At 39.9% G+C, this 18,351-nt stretch overlaps 1 protein-coding gene across 3 annotated transcripts in view; it reads right to left on the bottom strand.

Moving 5' to 3' along the window:
- PHYHIPL (phytanoyl-CoA 2-hydroxylase interacting protein like) overlaps positions 1-18,351 on the bottom strand; it is a 79,615-nt gene that overhangs the window by 47,865 nt on the left and 13,399 nt on the right. Inside the window, exon 1 of one of the 3 annotated variants that reach the window (XM_027785897.2) lies at positions 13,688-13,820. The exons of 1 other annotated variant lie outside the window; for it this stretch is intronic. The gene's annotated coding sequence lies outside the window, so the exon portion shown is untranslated. Of the gene's footprint in view, positions 1-10,364; positions 10,824-13,687; positions 13,821-18,351 lie in introns of those variants that run through there. One more of the 3 variants, XM_027785896.2, reaches the window with a different exon arrangement.

The raw sequence follows: 18,351 nt of genomic DNA, 5'->3' as shown, positions 1-18,351 counted from the left end.
AATCATTCTTGCAGAGACATATCTTAAAAATTATTTTTTCCTGTCATTACATTCCGCGGTATTGGTAACCTTTACAAAGCACTCTTATATTTCAAAGATGACATTATCACATGAACACTAGCTGTGCACTTCCAAAAAGGCTAAGCAACACATTTCTTACAGCCTTAAATCATGTCTTCCAGGCCTGCTGGAGATCAGAGGGGTTTGCACAGGGGAGCAACTAAGTCACTTATAATGTTCTGCCTTCTAACTAAAGAGCAGACAAACACTGGCAGGCTGGGCTGGAGCTGTGGGCACACAACACTTGCTGTGCCTCATTTCAGAAGCATAACATTGTTTTTCTCTCGTGCCCTGTGCCACACGTCAGCAAGCAAACAGGAGCACGGGAGCAGCTGACCACTGCTGATGCGAAGGCATTGTAAGCGGTGGACTGCAACAGCCTGTGCTCACCAGCACTTCTGAAAGAAAGGGAGAAGGCAGTGTTCCTCTTGGGCCTGGTGTGGGGGCAGGGGAAGGAAGGCGTAAGGAAGCCACTCTGTATTCTTTACCCTCTTGGGAGAGCTAAGCAGAGGAAGCCAGGTTTGGGAAAACATATGGATATGAGACCATGGAAGGCTGTACCTCTCCACACAACACAATTGCAGGAATGTTGCCAAAGCCATGACACCAGCTCTTGATGCCGAGTTCACATGGTTTGGGAAAGTGGGCAAGACAGAGGCACAGGAGCCCCTCTGCATTCTGATGCTGTTTCTTCCCTTCCCAGGGCACAGCACAGTGGATGGGACAGCCAAAGAAGCACACACATGGCAGAGGTGCTCTCAAAAGCTCTTTGCCCTTCTTCTCCCCAAAGTGCTTTCTCCTGCTCACTCTTTGCTTATCAGTGGTTTCTGATAGAAAAGAGAAAAAGGAAGAACAAGGGGCAAATACTAGTTGCCATTTCCAGGGATGGCATGGCACTGCTGCAGGGATCAGCAGGCACATGCTGGTCATGCTTCTCTCCATGAGGACAGATCAGGGGCACAGAGAAACCATTACTCTTAGGAATGTGGAGACTTCAGCTTGACATGTACATCCTGGCCGAGCACCTGACACATACACCCCAAGTGAGTACCCTCTGCCCGCACTACCACAGCTTTGGGTCTGCAGGATCCCTGAGCAGCAGAAGGCTGATGGAGAGACTGGACTTCACACATTTCCGTCATTCAAAGGCAGTTTATCAATTGTTTGAGGACCTGTCCAGGTCAAGCTTGATTCTATTTTCAGAGCTGCATAATGACTGTTGATGACATCTGCCCATGACTGGCAGCCAGCATTGATGAGTACTGTAAACAACTGGTTTCCAAATGTACAGCCATGTGTCTCCTTTCTGCTCCAGGCGGCTGATAAAGATCCATTGATGGTAGTTGCTATTTAATATGGTAAATGATTTTGGAGACTAGAGTCTTCTTTTATGTAATCCTTATGTAAGGACTGAGAAAGAAAACACGTAAAGAGCAGAACCTGAATGGCAAAACAGCAGGGGGTCTGGAGCTCAGCATAGGTATTGCCATCTTGAAAGTCTTTTCTGAATATCCAAAGCTAATAAAAAGCCAACAGAAATAAAATTCACTGTTTTTTACGTATACATAAGAACCTTAAAGAAGATCTGCACTTTACCACAGAATCCCATGTGGAAAACCCACTACCTGGTATTTAGCCAACCAGATGTTCATTGAATGAAACAGGAGGCAACTAAGCAAGTAAGATTTAATCCTAGATTAAAAAAACCTGAATCCTAGATAAAACGAAGAAAAAGCTCCAAAAACTAGGGCCTAGAGATTGCAGGTGGGTTGTTCCTGGGTCAGGTTCAGGTTGGAGAAAAACACATTGTTATTCCTTACCAGCTACCATGTGGTGACACACAGCCTGACATGTTTTGCATGCTGGTTTATGAAACCGTGCCATGCTACATTCTGTCTCCTCATGTGCTGCATCAGCAGCTCCTGCCCTAAGTGTGTTGCTTGTTGCTTCTAAGGAAGTGTGCATTCATTCATTATTGCTTATTCTTGATAACTCATGCTTATATAGAGAAAGAGAGAGGGGATGACTTAACATGTTTAAAATCTTGATGGCAGAGAGAGGAGAATGTAAAAGATAAAGGAAAAGATGGAAGAGTAGCAGAATGGATGGAAAATGCAGAGAGGCCCTTTTGTCCTTTTCATTCATATTTATTACTGTCTGCTCTGTTCCTTTATTTAACTTCCTTTGCTATATCATGGGTCATACTGCAAGCTTTAAGAACATTGTGCTCAGATAAAATGGAAGAAAGCCAACACATGCAAGACCTGAACATACCAGAGAGATTAACAGTGTTAATGGGTGGAGGCTGTTTGTAGTAATGTGAGAATATCTCAACAAGTTTCATACCTATGGAATAAAGGTCAAAATAAGGAGAGGGTCTGTCCTGTCTTTACTTCTGAGCATGAGGTATAGAGGGCTCACAGATTCACAAAACTTAATAAGTGATGGACGATTTTCACTGCTTTTAGATAAGATTTGAATTGATTCTTAAGAGAGCTGAGAAAATACTGAAAAAAAAAAATCCACCAGCATTTGCTCAAACTTTTTTATGAATTCAGTTCAACTGTGTTCTGTTCCTTCTATGTTTGTCCTTCATATACATTCTAATGAACAAACTTGCTGGTGATGAGACTCACAGAAACAGAAATCATTATGCATATTAATCAATGAAGGATTTGGAATAATGCTTTGGTAAAGGTTGGATTCTTAAAGATACAGGCAACTAAGGAAATTTCACCTCTTCCCTATTGCTAGACTAGTTATAAACAAAAGGGCTCATATCCGGGGGTTTGTTTTCTATTCAAAAAACTGTAATTCTGAAATTCGTTAACGTTAAAATGTTTTTCATGCTGGAATTTATCAGCCTCTCAAACGGAAAACGCAGCCTAAACATGCATATTTTACCAAAAGCTTGTCCATTTTTTTTTTTGGTTTGCATTTTTTCCTTAAAATGCAAAATATTGGTTGATGTGTATTTCCTTGGCAGTAAGATCAAGGCCAAACTCAAGGAATAACAAAGGTTAAAGCTGCTAACACTGGCTTCATTTACAACGAAATATCACAGGCAGAAAAAAATTCAAACACAGGACTTGCACCTGTCTTCTCTTAAGCACTGCAGAATAACTCTGAAATGTAAGGTAGAGAGAATGTCCAAGAAGAGGGAAAGTAAGGAGGAAAAGAAAACAAAACCCAAAACCTAGGGGAAGATATACTGTTCTTGTTTCATGGACGAAAGACAGTAATGACATACTAATCATCTGACTAGATTCAGTCAGTTAAGAAAATGAAATTTTCCCATGTTTCTTACTGAATTGCTAAATGCTAGTAGACCTGTTGCCACAGCTGCTGATGGCTTTAGCTCTACTGAGCTGTCTGGGCCTGTTGCTTGGTGCTGTTGTTGCACACACCAGCACTGGAAGTCTCCTGCTTTGCTGTCCCATGCCCAGCAAGTAAATCTGTGTGTCTCACTGGTGCTATATATGCAACTGAGTTCTTAGACAGGCTCCTTGAAACAGTTCTGGAGAGCTGGTAACCTACAGTGTGCAGATACCTATGTGACTTGAAGTTTCTGAAACAACTGTTCTTTGTGAAACAGACATTGATAGCAAAAAAAAATTGATGTTTTTAAAGCATTTTGTTATTGTCACACTGAGAAACACAAAGACATGGGGAATTTCAAGAAGCTAACCTTCTGCTCAAAAATATCTTTTCTATTAACTATTTTCTTTAAACTATTCCGGAAACTTTTTATAATATTCTTACAGTGCTCCTCTTCCTTCTGCTTGCTGTGTTGTTTCCCATCATAAGCAGTAAGTCGGCTGTTTGGATCTCTTCATTCACTGTGACATTAGGTACTTAAGCCTAAGGCGCCAATGTCTTTCAAAAGGTTGCACAGGGTGGCAACGCTTTGGTTCTGGAGATTAAATGCATCCAGGCACTGAATTCCAATTATTTCTTCACCTATGCTAACAATGTGTGCTTTTCTTTTTTCTCTACTCTTTCTACGAGGGAGACATTCAGTTACCCAAATATTTCTTTTGGACACAAATATAGCTTAGTTGCCGAAATAACTGAATGTATATGAATGGCAGACTTTTATTTATAACTGATCTGTTCCATATGTGACTGATTGCCTCCAGTAAAGATACTTAAATGTAGCTGAGCTATTTGTGTTGGAGGCAGTGGTTACAGAGCAGTATCATTTGGCAGTCACCAGACAGCTGAGATTTCTTAGCTGTTTTCTATACATGCCCCAGCAGACATCATTATTTTAAAAGTCACTAATGTTGCTTATTGGAATTCTAAAGTAAGTTTTTGTCTGCTTCTTCAAACTTTTTGCTTTTCCTTCTGCACTGAAGTAATGGTTTTCCTTCTCCCCCTCTCAACCCTCTTTTGCCAAGTTGTCTTTTTTATTCATTCACCTAATAACATCGCATATGCTACAGAAATGTTTTTTTTTAATTTATATACAACACCTATATATTTGCAAAGTAAGGAATAGAAGGTAAGGAAAAGTGTATGGGTAAAATATCTCTTAAGAAGTCCCTAAGACAGAGATTATGTTCTTTCTTCTCAGAGAGATAGCATGAAGGAAGTTCACTGACTTCCATGCAGGGATTAAAATCAAAGGATCCAGCCCAAGCAGCCTCAGTAGAACAGCACAGAAGGATTTTCACTACAAGACATCTTAAAATGACACTTGGAACTTGACAGTACCGTATTTCAATGTTGATTCAAATAATTAGTTTATACCTGTTATGACACTTTATTTAAACATAATATGCCTTGTAACTATAAACAAATAATTTGGCAATGATGTGGAGGAATGTTTTATATTCAAGCAACCCCTGAATAAAGTAAAGGAATGAAGTTATCAGAGAGACTGAGCAGCAGAAGCCCCACTGCTTTAAGAGATGCCCATGTGGATGTCTATTTCTAGACATTGCTTCTAAACTATCAAACATGTCCCTAAAATAGCATTACCGCAGAACACCGACGAGGATCAGAGGGGAGTACTGGTGAAGACCACTGCAATGTAGAGAACCTTCAGGTTTCTCCTTAAGAGTAAATAGTTCCACACAGCCACAAGTGTACAGCAAGAACTGCTGAGAAGATTAATTTCGGCCTACTTATATTTCGTATCTCCAGTAAAAGTCCTACTAAGATTAATAAAACATTGGATAGCAGTGGATTGTAACATCAGAAGTTTTGAAAGCATTCAAGCAGCAGGAAAACCCCTATTAGTACACTAACTGCAGACAAGAACAGTACTGCTCATATTTTGGAAAGTTGTTGGTGTGCAATTTAGATATGTTTTGATATTCTGTGTTTCAAAATATTGCAGTGGCCACTAAGTTCTGAAAGGCTATACATCAAAAGCTTCACTTTTTTTCCTCTCATTTTGACAATCACCACCACAACAGTATGGTCTTTACATGCCTCTTGCTCATCTTAAGTCTACAGAGTATAAAATTCCTCCTGATAATGAAAATAAAGCTTCATGGACAGAGAAAAATGATTATGCAACCATAGAAATAGCATGCACCAAATTAAATTGATTGTTTTTGCTTTTTAAGCATAAGAAATATAACTCCATCAGAAAATCATGTAAACATACTCAGAAGTAAAAAGGGATACAAATTCAAGTCTTTGATAGGCCCTTGTAGCATATTTTGGAGGTCCGCAGGCAGAGACTATCTTAAATCGGAGATAAATAACTGCTAAAGATAAAAAGTTATCAGAAATGATCATCATCTGCAATTCCATGCACTCAGGAGGGCAGCGCAGCTCCCATGCTTTGGCTTGATAGTAAATACACCATCATGGGCTGGAACAGCGCAGTCTATGAGCAGGAGGGTAAAAACTGCGTGTGCCGTTTAGATACAAATGCTGATTATGGAAGTCACCTGATCTTGTTACAGGGAAGCGCCATGCTATGGGGAGTCTTCTGTAGCTGCATGTTTCTACACTGACCCAAACAATGTGTCCTCCAGCAGCCACTGCAGAAACCTACTCCTTGGGAGCATGAGAGGTAGGACCTGTGTAACTGCAGGAAGTCTTCTGCGCCATTACAGCTGTAGGAATAGTTGTCTGCCATATGTACTGTATACAAGTGCTCATTTTAATTAAGGTTTAATCTCCTCAATCTCTGCACTAATCCTTGGTTCTCTCATAATACTCCCACAGACCACTCCAGGGCATTTTCTGGCATCAAAACCATCTTGACTTCGCCGGCTTTGCTCTGGTTTGACAGGTCCTGTGCACCCATCTTCATCTTTTATTTTCTAACAGAAATCTGCTAAATATGTGAGGCAGAAAAAAACCCCCAGTGTTTGAGCATTAATTGGATGAGAATGGCAATTTGTAGATTTGAGGAATAGCAAAGGTGCAACTGGAGTGTATAAGTGGGCAGCTGGCACAGTAGTTTTTGCCAACATTTGCGTCAACGTGGGAGTACAGCAATATGGTAGCTGTTAACATTGTACTCAATAAATATCTCATCATATGTGATGATATGACTAGCCTTTTGGAGGAAGAAGCTGAGTATTCTCTGCACCCACAACAGGATTTTATGTGTAATCCCAACAAATGTCAGCAGGTCTTCATGGGTGCTTAAATACTGTATACCTAAAACTGATTTCTTGAAATCTAGTGTATGGGGTAACTGAAATAATAGTGAAATAATTTACACTTTGAATTATCCAGAGAAAGACCAGTGCAGTGCTCAACATTACGCTTTTTCTCAGCTGACTCAAAGGAAAAGACACAGGCCTGCTGTTGTCAAGTGCACGGGACAGTTTCTGTTAACGTAAGACTTGGTTTCTATGGGTTATGTATGTATGTGCCTCCATAAAAGGGAAAAATTTATTTCCAACATATTTTTGTTGCTGTTACAAATAGGAAGGATATTAAAATTAGTGTTTTAGGATGAAGGGAATTGTTTCTGTTTCACATGAATTTGATACATTTCATAACCATTGGAGTTAACAACAAAGACAATGTTATAGATAAAAACGGCGTTAGACCTCAGTGGGGTACCTTTCAGCAACTATTTCTTGCCATGAGGTTTCCTTCTGTGGATCTCTTACAACCCTTAAGCAAAGAATTACTAATTTCTTCTACTAGTAAAGAAAAATATAAAAATCTGGTTTTAGGTTTCTGTCTTCTAGTCATGTTCTGTTTTTATTTTGCCATGACATCTCTCTCTGTGAGGAGCGTGCCTACTCATCTTCCTCCACCTTCTTCAAAGGCCTTTTCTCTGCACGTCAGTCCACCACCGCTGCTCTTCCAAGTGTCATCCCTACACAACTACTAACTTGGAATAACTCCCAGAGCCCCATATTCTGTATTTATGGCATATATGTTCCCTTAGAAGAAAGGCCTCTATACTAAAAAATTATCATGACATCAACTAAAACATCATCATTTTGAAGAGCCAAAGCTAGTGAGATTTTAAAGAGATTATGTCTGTGAAGCTTTAGAAAGGTTGATTTACAGATGCAAATAGCAACAAACAGAACTGGAGCAAACTCAAAACATATACTATAACACTTGGCTTGATCTTTTAGTCCATTTCACTGAAAATGAACACACTAGATTTAATAAGGTGATGTAAACCTATATTTATTTTCAGGACCTATGAAAATGCCCTGAGTTAATCAATTCCTCATTTTTATTTATTTCTACATTGTCCACTAGTATCTTGCTGCTAGCATGTACGTACGTGAAGCACAGAGTTAAACCGCTTTTTAACGCTGAGAAATTCTAAAACAAATGCAACAAAATGTCCTATCAAGCCACTAGTAAAACTAGATGGCTACTCAGGTAAAGAAAATTTTCCATTCATTAGTAATGGTGCTTATCCACTTTCCAAACCAACTTCCAAAATGAGGATTCTACCCACAGAACATCACCCATATTTTCAGTTTGACATTCACAAAATCATATGCTGTCTTTTATGAAAGAATTGGGAATGTAAGGCAGTGGAAGAAAAAAATTACAGTACTAAATGACAGTGCTACTTTGAACTAAAATGACTTATTCAAGTGCTTTGTCTACTACGATAAACAAAAATGCTCTTATATACATAGGAAATTAAGTTTTGTAGTTTCACATGCAAATATAAGGAGGGCTATTTACTCTTTCTTCCTGAAAAGTTAAGGATTGGCACATTCCCTAATAAAATACTTTCAATAAGCTTCATTAACATAGCTATTTACATTCACAGTTATTGTCATAAACACAAAAAAGGAAAATACATTCTCCACCCTATCTCTTAAGCCTGAAAGCTTAAAGATCTGTAGAGAAATATCAAACTGCAACATTCCATTACACCAAAACCCAAAACATAAAACTGCACCTTCTGAATGAAAATGAAGATTCTGAAATGTTGCTCTAGAAAGTGAGGTATCAGCAGACTGATTTTAGCAGCAGGCAGCCAAGACAGACTATGGCAGAGGTGGGTATGATTCTTTTACTGCCAGTCTGGGTTCAGCCTACTGCCTGAGAGAAGTGAAGAGCTCACGGGGATGGGCCAGCCCCAGAAAGGACAGAGGAGTAGGGAGCCCAACCACTCCAAGAAGTCACCACTTCTCTTCCAGCTGGAGGCCCAGGCTGTATTGTAAGCTGTCTCATTTGTATCTACCAAAGAGGTGGAAGAAGGGCCTCATGCAGCCATCACCAGCCTGGCTGGACTGTAAAGAATTTGTGGGATGAATCTACTACTTGTTCTCTCCCAAGGTGTTTCCAGTGTCCCAAGGACATGGGAGAGCCCCATCAGCCTGAATGAGTACACCCACACATTGCTCAGAGATGGCTGATATGCATCATTATATCTGCTGTTCCCAGCTCTGATTCCTTTCTTCGAGGAGATGCTACCTAGTGACTTAAGTCTGGTTTGTAGCCAGTCCATGATAAAGCTCCTATCCTGCATACGGTGTTTTGTGTGTTTGATAGTGACAGGATGAGGCTTAAGCCATGGCTGTACTGGCCAGCTGTCTCCAGTGTGCCTTCCAAGCGCCAGGCAAGTCTTAGGAGACATGTTGATAGGGAAATACTGTAAAATAACATTTTGTATAGAAAGTACTCTGCCATGACATATACAGTGTTATTTTGGACAAGTTTTCTTCATCAAGCAATAAACAATCTTGTACCAAAATAAGGACAGCTGGAACTTAACACCCTACATAATTAGCTTTCCAATAAGAATTTAAATGAAAAATAAATATCAGTAAATCCAAGTATGCTGAACCACGTGAGAATTATGAAAACTGAAGGTTATATGCAGGAATTTGACATAGAGTGTGGGGCATTGAGAAATTTATAAAGCCAAGTACTATTGTCTCTTCATTTTGCAATGAAGCACTGCTCCACTGGGTTTTACAATCCTAAGGGGACTTGAAACAAAGACACTTCAGCCGCACAGCCAGAGCACCTATGCCTGAAACTAGGTGTCAAAATCAATAGTCTGATATCCCACCCAGGAGAATGGAGCATTCTGCACATATACAAATAAATAAAACTCCAGTCACAAAACAAGCAACATACAAACAAGACAACCTTTATCCTTGAGCAGCTGGGATCCGAAGGCATTCAAGTCTGAGAGAACAAACCATATTTGAGCTTTGTCACATGCTAAAGAGCAGGTCTAACCATCCCTTCAGAAGAGTACACCATCTCTTATATCTTATAGCTGAATCACATACAGGTACTCCCCTCATGCAAAAATAAATAAATGTATTCATTTCATGGAAGCAGCCATAAACTTTTCAACAGATGGGAAACCTGATAGACTGAGGTGCCATGTATCCCTTACTTGCTGATTTCAGGAAGGGAAGCTTTTGGTTTTTAAAGTTTTTTTAAACAATTTTCCAACTTCATGGCTTAGGAGAAGATCAGCAATGTAGAAGAATACAATTTCATGTTGTTAAACTCCAGAGCCATGTGGGAACCAGGCAAAATACTTAATGTAAGCAGAATAAAAATTTAAAGAAAAATGCACATCAGGTTTGCCTGTATAACATGGGTGTTCCCATGCAAATCCCTCAGCCATTGCACACTCAGAATTGCATCAAACCATTAATTCTAAAATTACTTCATCCTTCAGCATTTCCTACTTTCCACATATCTGAGCTTCTCACTGAATCTGCAGGAGAATGTTCCCTTCGGGCAGTGGGTCATGTTCTTCCAAGCCCCTCCATCCTGGTTTCTCTCTCTCGGTCATCTTCCTCTCCTAATTGCTCAGCTCTTTTCTAGTTCCCTTTCCTCCCTCTTTCCAGTCTCCCTCTGCCCCAGGAGTGCCGTACCTTGCACACAGGGTGACCGGCTGGGATCCTTGCTTGAGGAGCTGCCCCCACTCACGCTGGAGATAGCAACTTCTCCGTGGGCCCTTCCCTTCGCAGAGGGCTCCACACTGCCCTCCTGGCGCTCCTCCCCCAGCTCCCACCAGTCCCCTCACTCAGGCACAAAGAAGAGAGGTTTTGTTGGAAGCTGTGCTGGGGCCTCGTGCGGGGAACGGTCCTTCCCACTCTGGCCACTAGACAAACATCAAAGGCACCTGAAGTGAAGGATCCATAAGGCACCTGGGTTGCTCCTAGTCCCATCCCAAAGTCAGGCAGGTATGAGCTTTGAGCTCTGAAGGCAGCCTGCTTCCCAAAATCCCTTTGCAGTCAGCACTCCTGGTGACCTTCCCTCTCAGTGCATATATTCTCCCAGCAGCAGAACTGGGGAGGTTGAACAGGGGAGAGGAGGAGGAGGCTGCTCAACCAGGCTTCCCCTGCCACCACTGTCATCATATTTGCATTGCAGGGAGGTGATCTGACTGCCTTTGTGGGGCCCTCTGGCAGGATCCCAGCAGCCTTTCTGTGCCACTGCTCACATTGTACTGCAGGAGGATAAACACGGGCTTGTCCACAGTGCTCTTGACAGCTCTGGAGGAAATCCATGACCGCCCAGTATCAAATAGGCCAGAGAAGCTGGGCTACTTTCTGTGCATTGGCTACTGTCTGTATCCTAATTCCCTGTCTCTTGTAGGAATATGGATGTTCGCTGGTATCAGCAAAATAAGACAAGGTAATACGATGGGACTGTGATAAATATTCTTGCTTGGAGTTTGATGCTACAAAATTGTCTTTAATGCTCCACTGTTTCTAAAGACACAGACTGGACAGTGTTTAACATTTCTCGGAACCATGCCAAGATGCCACAGAGATAAATAAATGAGGCAGGAAATACATAAAGTTTGAGAAGGAAAAAAGCAAGTTCCTAGTGCGAGGGGAAAAATATTTTAAAACCAGAAAAGAATCCTCTCTACCCTGAACATATTCAAAAACATTAAAGATGTTATCAACACTCTACTCCTTCCTGTCTAATCTCTCTTTGACAGGGAGGATAATCATGGAAAACATAACAAGATCTTTCATCTATCTAGAAGTCTTAATACCCTACTGCTAGGCACTATATATATGAGCTACAAGAGCATTATGCTGACTGCACAGATTTGAGTGACTACACAAACTTCAAGGCCTGAGAATTCAAGAAATCGATCAGAAAAAAAATCAGCAAGGTTGGCCCTCTCCAAGCTTTGAGATCTCCAAACTAGAAGAAATTCCCCTGTACTTCCTGAACTTAACACAAGGACTTGAAACCCTCTGGCCTTCTCTGTTGAGCAGTCTACCTCCTATACCTGTAACACGGGTACTGGTCTAGTCTCCTACAAATGCTGGATGTCAAACTTCCCCTGGGCCCCACAACATACAGGCAGAGAGCTACCGTGGCTCCTACTGTATACTCTGGGGAAATTCTAGTAGCTTTAACAGAAGCTGGTGTATGTGTTACAGACCCAGATTATGGTTTTTTCATTTTCTCTGTTATCACTTCGGTAGAGTTGCTTTGCCTTCAAGGAAAGCCCTTCCTCAGTGTAGAACCTGAAATCTATGAAAGCGTAGGTGTGCAAGTGGGACCTCCATCTGCTCTCCAACGGAGCAGGCAAAGGGGCAAAGCACACATGCTTACTGTAAGATAGTGCTTTATTTTTCTGTAAAACAGAACATGGCATTTCATCAATAACCCCTTTTCCGCAAAGACAAAAGGTGGGATTCTCCTGCCGACCTCCCCGTTGCTGCAGTGATCAGCTGATCATACTCTTTCAAACTGATGTGTATCATCTTTATTCCACTGTCTTCAATGAAGATAGAAAAATTTATACGCACTGACAAACTAATCTTTACATATTACTGCAGTTGTGTGCTATTGTACAAAGGAATATAGTTACAAAATTTCAATGCAAATATGGATATGAAAAGAAAAAGAATCTTTCCCTTTCCTAAAAGCAGTTACACCATCAGATTTCTACAGGACCATAAAAGTGCAGGCTACAGACTGTGTTTTTTTCTACTTTTCCTCTGAAATTAACATTGTTTTAAACAACTCTAACCTTTGCACTTTTTCCTATCCCAAATCAGTTACTATTTCCTGTTCTGCATTTAATTTTTAATATGGAATTAAATATGTACTGTGATCAAAAAATCAATTTCCTTTTGAATTACCCAAATGTTAAAATCACACTTCTGTGGCAAAGAGATGGCGCTCTGAAGAACAGAGCCATCTACAGAAATCTTTTTGATAATGGTGTCCTTCTTTCAAATCCAAACATATCCTTGATGTAGAATACAAATTGAGCTCTAGTGTATAAGTCAGCTAGGGTTTCAAAGTTGGCCTTTATACTTTGCCATTAATTAATTCCGTCCAAGAAATTCAAACAAAGATACAAACAAAAAAGTTCTCTAAATACGTTACATAAGGCATTCAGAATATTCCGATTCATTCCCCTCCAGGAACACAGCAGAGTCAAAGAATAGTGTACACAGCATGTTTAGACTGTATAAAAAGCACTAGAAACTGTAAGAATAGTTTAAAACCCATTTATTTAAAGCTCTCCATTATAAGAGCTATTGTAGAGTATTTGCTAATCAATCTACACTTCTGAGTTCTTAACAATTGCAGGCTTAATGAAGTGTACTTTTCTTCACTTTCAGATGCAGGAACAAATAGTTTCCTATTAAAAGGGAGGAAATGAAAGCAGAAGGCAGAAGACTTCTTTCAAAAATTACTGGAGCTTCTGAACAATTTAAATATTGACTAGAAAGTCAGAAACTCTTACTTGGAATCTCTTTCTTTAGGGGGGGGCGGGAAAGGTCTGAGAAAGAGACTTTCTTTCCCAATACACCCCCCATGTACATATTTAAGTCAGGTAGGATGAATATTCTCTTCGATACAATGAGGAAAGCCCCCCAAAATCTGGCAGAGAAAACTCATACAACTTACTCCAATTTGTTTTTAATGTCATTTTGTTGCAACTATCACAACATAACTAAAACAGAAGTTGAGAACTGGGTCAGTGGTCAGTCAGTATAGAGAGATCTTTCAAGCTGAGTAATCAAAAATGGTTTTTGCTGGGGAGTAAGCAATGCAGCATGGTGTAAGAACACAGCAGACATGTCTATTCAACCTGAAAGTACATTAAGAGTTTTCTTTTTCTCAAGATTTACTTAGCCTAACCTGTATAGAAAACCGAAAGGAAACTTACATCCTAACATCTTTGCCATAAAACTTAGTAGCATTCACTCACCGGAAACACAGATCTGGTAGACAGGGAAGAGGCCATCACAAATGATATGTCAGACTAAAAAACCAAAGTGAAAAGTAGGTTTTGTTGTGTTTCCCACTACCGCACAACACACAGATGCCATCTCCCTCGCTGTCCCTGCTGTGGTGTTGTGACAATCTTTTATAAGAGACCACAGAGCAAAGTTGATACCACACAATGCTACAAGCACCATCAACTTCTGTGAAATTTCCCAAGCCTATTATCTGCTACTCTTAGTTCTTTATTCTTACACAGAACTGATTTCTGACAGCTCTTTATTTGTGCTAGGATCTTCTATGATCATTGGTTTTGTGTAGCCCATCTGATTATTTTCTTGTAATTTTATTTACTGTGCACTGAGACCTAGGAAAGTCCTACACCAAACTGGCTAATTTATATGACAATTTGTAAGGATTGCAAACAAGCAGCATGAGAAAGGAGATATTTGACATTCTCTTGGCTTTTAATTTAGAGGTAGACCTACAATAAAAGACAATCTTATTAAGGTTTTAGATTAGAATGACTTCTAGCATTTCCTGTGACTGTTTCAAAAGATACAGTTCCTGTAAGGGGAAAGGAAATTAAGTCCAGTGCCTATATGGGCATAAAGAAGCATATATCTTTCTAATTTTCTTTTATCATGTTTATGATAAGATATTTATCAATCACTATATTTCCATCATGCAAATTTTGATGGTTTCTGGGTTTGTTTTTAACATACCTTCTTGTTAGTGCAATCTGTGTAAATATTTATTGGTGCCTTTTAGGCACTAAACCACCTGCACTGAAAGGCATAGGGCACAGAAAAAATTTCACTTACACACTGCAGGAATCAGCTACTGGGAACAATGTAAACCCAAACCAAGAAAATATCAATGATTTCCCTCCTTCTTCCATGTAATAAATTCCAAATGCCATGATTCAGCTTTCCTGATTTAGCTTTTGTATTCCACCTGAAAACTGAAGATACAACTAAAATCACAGTGTGATACATGCCTGAATTTTTTTGTCCCCTCCAGTTAAATATAGGAAATCCAAATCCAAAGGAAGCTGATACCTGGATTCTCATAGCTTGCCTATCTGAACAGCTTTATGGCCTCTCATTCAAGAATTTGGATTTTCTCTGAGGCATGAGGCTTGGAAATGAATCTGACACAATATAAATGCTTTTGTTATGTAAATGCAAAACTTCACCTCATTTTTCATATAAACCCCCTCTGCTACATCTGCCTCTCACACTTAGTCTAAATATGACTGTCATGTTATATCTTTGCAATGGATGAATCTGCCTATACTTTGCACTTGATAAAGACAAGAAATTATCGCTTGACTTATTGTCTGGAAATTTGGTACAGTATCTCTATTTATGATCTGGAAAAAGATACATGACTTCAGGAAATGTAACTATTAACCACAAGGATTTTATGAAAGATAAACAAAACCACATGTGAGTAGCAATGAAATGTTCAGTTTGATGGGACATGGACAAGTGGAAGTTGTACCCCATGTCAGAAGCAAGCTAAAAAGCATTAATGAAACCACAGTATCTTTTGATATTAACACGGGTTGCAAAGGAAAGAGGAAATCCCAGTTCACTTAAGGGAACAAAATCCATCTGATCCCACTTAGCTTTGCAATGTATGAACAGATATTCAGGCATGAAAAGCAGACTGCACTATTTGTCCACAAAAAACAGTATCATGCGATGAAAATTTGTATTATTACTGTGACTACAATTTATAGACTATATAGTCTGGTGTGGTAATAGATGAATATTTCTGCAGTATAGTGTGGGATAATTGCCAATTACACTAAGGGCTCTGTAAGAAAGGTTTCCATGACAGCATTCTGTGTATCATTGGCATTTTGGAAATAACATCCAGTTTTGATCTCTGAATTCTACAGATTTTGCTGTTCCCATGAAACATTACATTCAAGTGGAAAAAAGCCAGGGCTATAGCATAATTTTTTTACATACAGCCAGGAGTGCCTGGAAGTGATATTCCTGTGATAAACTGTAGAACTATGTGATAAACCACAGAAATATTTGATAAATGCACCTATTAAACACCTTTAATTACCTTTTCTACTCTCTGGCCAGTAACCATTCTGTCTCGGGAATTATTATGAACTTTTATACTGTTGAACAGACTCAGACTGCTGGCATTTCCAATTTTCTGTCTATGGTGGAGGGGGAGAGGAAAAAAAAGCTTTTCTATACATTAAAATATGATGGCTTTTAAAGCACAGCAACTTCTTCCAGAGCTGAGGATGCATTTAGTGCTGAATGAGGGAGGAGAGTTGGGACAAGGAGGGCCTTAAAAATACTTCACGTTCAGATGCTCATCAAAGTTGTCCCAAGTAAGTTTTTAATCTTTTTTTTTGCAGCTGTCTTACTCCTCCACATTTGGACAGGCATTTTCCAAGAGGTCTGAAAGAGCTAGCTGCTCAGTTCCTATTGCATTTCAGTGGCACCCTGACGAGCTGCTCTAAAGGCTATTAGACATGAAAGATAGTCTTCGTACCAGAGTTTAAACTAAACACTGAGTATCTGTGATTTGTCAAGAACAACGTTAAAATACAGACCTTATCTGCAGGGGAGGGAGAGGTCCTGTGTAACTTTCTGCTAGTTTGTAACTGGGGACTTTTCTAAATCCACCTATGACTCTGATAAGGCAAAAAACACTATCACATTATGCATATCTGTCTGTAAGCATGTATGTACAATTTAGATACAATAAAATATCTAACTACTTGCAATCTCCTTAAGGAGCTTTTCTTTTAAATCCATTTGAATTTCAAAGCATAACTAAAATTGCAGGAGAATTTTAATTGTATACAAGATTTGAGCTTGGATAAGTGATCCATATGGATTCTTAATCTTTTGTGAGCAGCCAGTAATTCTTAGTCAGTGTAAAAAAGAATTCAATAATAATACAAAGAATGGGTGACATTAAAAAAGCATGGATTTTCTAGTAAGTTTGGAGGTAGGGCACATAAAATTCCTTCTGATAAGGGAAAGAGGTACTGTTTCTAAAGTGCAACTTTTATTAATTGATTTTCCCACATTTCTTAGAGGATTATGAGAAAAATCTGAAGATGTGGTGAATGAACAGTACAGCATTCCTCAGCTACTCTCAGGGACAGAGAAGAGACCTACCCACACTGTTCCTACAGTAAATCCCAAGGTGTTTTTCTGTATAAATGTCAGTCAGGAGCATTAGCCACTGGTGTCCCACTTTCATGCATGGTCCTTCATTTCAAGCTCCAAATAACCAATAAAATATACCAATGTATACCAATTTCCATCCTTACGAATGCTTATCAGCAGGCCTGTACCCTGTCAGGAAAGCAGTTCTGCTGGGCCATGGCATGGAAGTGAGCCTTTTGCTCCCGTTTTGAAGAATGTACAAATTTAACTTGTAGAAAGCTTGTGCGTAAGGGATGACCTGATACCCTTGGTAACACGTAATGTGAAATTAGAGCTTCCACTGGAATCAACGAGAGCAAGATGCACTGGTGGCACCACAGATAACCGAAAAGAGCACGCACTTTGAGCTGAGCTATGGTACTGCCTAATGATTAACATGGTAAGAATTTATCTGACAGACCAGGTCTAAAAGAGAGTATAAGGCCCTTGGCACAGCCCTAGCGGTGAGGTTACCACATGTAGTAGTAATTTGTCTGTCTCTCCAAATTCACACCAGAAGAAGAGGTGAGATAAAGTCCTGAGGAAAACCACACAGGTGAAGTAGGGAGAGGCTAAGTTTATTGTAGCAACTCACTTCACCCAATACTAGAGGAAAGCAACACTTCATCTTCTTCGGGGTCAGGTAATGTGCTCAAGAGAGATGCTTGGTTCTGGTAGCTTTTTTCTTCTGAAGGGGAGGAAGTGGGGGTTTCTGAATGTGTAGCCAGATCTGCTTTGCTATTTACTTGATTTCTAACCACAAGTCTCTTCTTACAGAACTGTTCTATATTCTTTGCTTAAGGTCTTAAAAGAAATTTGGAGAAGTTTGATCTGGGGGAAGAGGTACAGTCTTTAATTTTTGAGGAATGCTGGTAATTACAAGAAGAGGCCATAGTAAAATATTTGATGGGGTGCCCCGGTCTATGTTATGGTCATACATGTAGTGCTGTACCTTGCTCAGAGCAGCACTCGCTTCCATACCCAAGGTTTGTTACTTTACAGGAAAGAGCAAATGAAGAGGGAGAAAAATAGTGCTCAGCTACTGCCTTCCCCATTTTTCTCACCAGGCTTTTGTTTATTCTTTGAAAGTGGTCCCTATCCTTGTCTTAAATACAAGATAACCATTTTGAGGAGAAAAACGCATGTAGGCATTTGCAGACACTTTGGGATACGGCAGCCTGCAGAATTTCCCTAGCAAGCATGCACTCTGAGCCTGCAGACAGGGCTCACACTTTGCCCTGCATTCCCAGCTCCAGAGACCCTTCTCACACAGGATGGTATGTTATGTGCCCTACACAGCTGACAACTGGCTTCTCTCTGTTCCACAGTCCTCTTTGTAACACCACTTTGGAAAACACCACCTTGCACAAACCCTGGGAAGACAATCAAACAGAAACCTACAGCCAAGGGCAAAATAACACCATGCCAATAGCAAGTTTTGATGATAAAGTGTTCC

Source organism: Falco peregrinus, chromosome 1, assembly GCF_023634155.1.
Source record: "Falco peregrinus isolate bFalPer1 chromosome 1, bFalPer1.pri, whole genome shotgun sequence".
Classification (NCBI taxonomy): Eukaryota; Metazoa; Chordata; class Aves; order Falconiformes; family Falconidae; genus Falco; species Falco peregrinus.
This window is presented reverse-complemented; position numbering and strand designations above follow the sequence as displayed.